Genomic DNA, 3,001 nt, shown 5'->3' with positions numbered 1-3,001 from the left:
GCATTAAGAAGCTTTGCTAGTGTTTTTGGTGTCAAATATGACTAGATCTCATGTGTATGATTGGGTATAAGAACTAGAACCGCAACCTGGATCCCAAAAGCTAAAGAAGTGTCACTCCGTTTAGAAGCTCCAAAACCAAAAACTCATAGGACTTCGGCCACACCCAAAAAGCTTTGAGAGGCAATAAGAAGCTTTGTTAGTGTTTTTGGAGTCAAATATGACTAGATCTCATGTGTATGATTGGGTATAAGAACTAGAACCGCAACCGGATCCCAAAAGCTAAAGAAGTGTCACTCCGTTTAGAAGCTCCAAAACTAAAAACTCATAGGAGTTCGGCCACACCCAAAAAGCTTTGAGAGGCATTAAGAATCTTTGTTAGTGTTTTTGGAGTCAAATATTACTAGATCTCGTGTGTATGATTGAATATAAGAACTAGAACCGCAACTAGATCCCAAAAGCTAAGGGAGAGGGTATGATGCGGTCATCACACCAGAAAATGAACCAAAGCTCATTCAAATAGGATGCACTATGCGAATCAGACCCGAGAAGGACATACGTTCATTGTGTGAATCATATCAGCCCAATCAGGAGGAGTTAGTCTACAAATCAACTTATTCAAGAAACTTAACTCATCAAGGAATCACGGAGAGGTGGAATTGGTTCAAAAGCTTTCGACATGAGGGAGATATTCAAGTTAAAAGTCAGCAGACTTCCAATGAACCTGATGGAGACCAGCATCTACGTATTGGAGGATTCCGACCAGAGAAGAAGGATTTAAGCTACGAAGTGAATTTTCCTACATTCTTGACTCATCAGAGGAGCTCGTCGAATTGGAATCAAGTCAAAAACAATTTTGGTTTAGAAGATTTTAATTTTCTAAACCAGATGATTCTCAGCTTGCCTTATTTGGAAGCTGACCGGTTTAGTTACTTGCAAACCAGACATTGGCGCCCAGGAGACTTTAAGATACTTCTAGAAGCTCCCTACAACACTCTAAGGTGCACCAAGACACATAGGATCAGGCGGATCCTCACACACCTTCACTTTCCATATCCGGAACCGATCTTGCCTTATTTGCCTTGTTTGAAGCCAAAGGAGATCAACCAGCAAGAAATCTTTCCCCATCTGTTTGAGTGCGATTTAGAGACCCTCCTAGTGAACAAGAGACTTCCCAGGACGCACCACTTTCTCCCCAAGCTTTCAAGATACAAGCTAACGGCTACTTTCCTTATTTCGACGGATTTTGCCATTTCATTTCCAACGGCTAGTTTCTCATTTAATTTTGCGATTTGCTACTTGTTTTAGACATTAAAAACATTGTATTACGAGCCTATAAAAGCTCAGCTCATTCCTTATTGTAAAAACACCCTTAATCGAGATTTTAAAGTTCATAAGAAACATTGTTTTCTTTTCTTCCACAAAGTTGCGAATTCTTTGTGTTTCCTTTCATTAGTTCTTATTTGAGTGAGTCAATTAAGTTCTTTCGAGTCTGCAAATCAAGTTGTTTGAGTGATTCAAACTTCTGGTTTGTTCATTGATTGAGTGAGTCAATCGCATCTATCCATTGTTCCATCCCTTGATTCACGAGAGAGTGCGTTATAGCCAGCTCGTGGATTCCACCTTCCGCAAGTTAAGCTTGGAATCTCTTGATCATTGAGTGATCATAAGTTGGAGTGATTCCAATCTTATATCAGTTTCTCCGTTTAGAAGCTCCAAAATAGACAACTCATAGGACTTCGGCCACACCCAAAAAGCTTTTAGAGGCATTAAGAAGCTTTGTTAGTGTTTTTGGAGTCAAATATGACTAGATCTCATGTGTATGATTGGGTATAAGAACTAGAACCGCAACCGGATCCTAAAAGCTAAAGAAGTGTCACTCCGTTTAGAAGCTCCAAAACTAAAAACTCATAGGAGTTGGGCCATACCCAAAAAGCTTTGAGAGGCATTTAGAATCTTTGTTAGTGTTTTTGGAGTCAAATATGATTAGATCTCGTGAGTATGATTGAATATAAGAACTAAAACCGCAACTAGATCCCAAAAGCTAAACTAGTGTTTCTCCGTTTAGAAGCTCCAAAACCAAAAATCTCATAGGACTTCGGCCACACCCAAAAAGCTTTGAGAGGCATTAAGAAGCTCTGTTTGTGTTTTTGGAGTCAAATATGACTTGATCTCTTGTGTATGATTGAATATAAGAACTAGAACCGCAACCAGATCCCAAAAGCTAAACTAGTGTTTCTCCGTTTAGAAGCTCCTAAACCAAAATCTCATAGGACTTCGGCCACACCCAAAAAGTTTTGAGAGGCATTAAGAAGCTTTGTTAGTGTTTTTGAAGTCAAATATGACTAGATCTCGTGTGTATGATAGATTATAAGAACTAGAACCGCAACCGGATCCCAAAAGCTAAACTAGTGTTTCTCCGTTTAGAAGCTCCAAAACCAAAATCTCATAGGACTTCGGCCACACCCAAAAAGCGTTGAGAGGCAATAAGAAGCTTTGTTAGTGTTTTTGGAGTCAAATATGACTAGATCTCATGTGTATGATTGGGTATAAGAACTAGAACCGCAACCGGATCCCAAAAGCTAAAGAAGTGTCACTCCGTTTAGAAGCTCCAAAACCAAAAACTCATAGGACTTCGGCCACACCCAAAAAGCTTTGAGAGGCATTTAGAATCTTTGTTAGTGTTTTTGGAGTCAAATATGACTAGATCTCGTGAGTATGATTGAATATAAGAACTAGAACCGCAACTAGATCCCAAAAGCTAAACTAGTGTTTCTCCGTTTAGCAGCTCCTAAACCAAAATCTCATAGGACTTCGGCCACACCCAAAAAGTTTTGAGAGGCATTAAGAAGCTTTGTTAGTGTTTTTAGAGTCAAATATGACAAGATCTCTAGTGTATGATTGGATATAAGAACTAGAACCGCAACCGGATCCCTAAAGCTAAACTAGTGTTTCTCCGTTTAGAAGCTCCAAAACAGACAACTCATAGGACTTCGCCCACACC

Source organism: Arabidopsis lyrata, assembly GCF_000004255.2.
Source record: "Arabidopsis lyrata subsp. lyrata unplaced genomic scaffold ARALYscaffold_14, whole genome shotgun sequence".
NCBI classification, from domain to species: Eukaryota; Viridiplantae; Streptophyta; class Magnoliopsida; order Brassicales; family Brassicaceae; genus Arabidopsis; species Arabidopsis lyrata.
Note: the sequence above shows the minus strand (reverse complement) of the source record.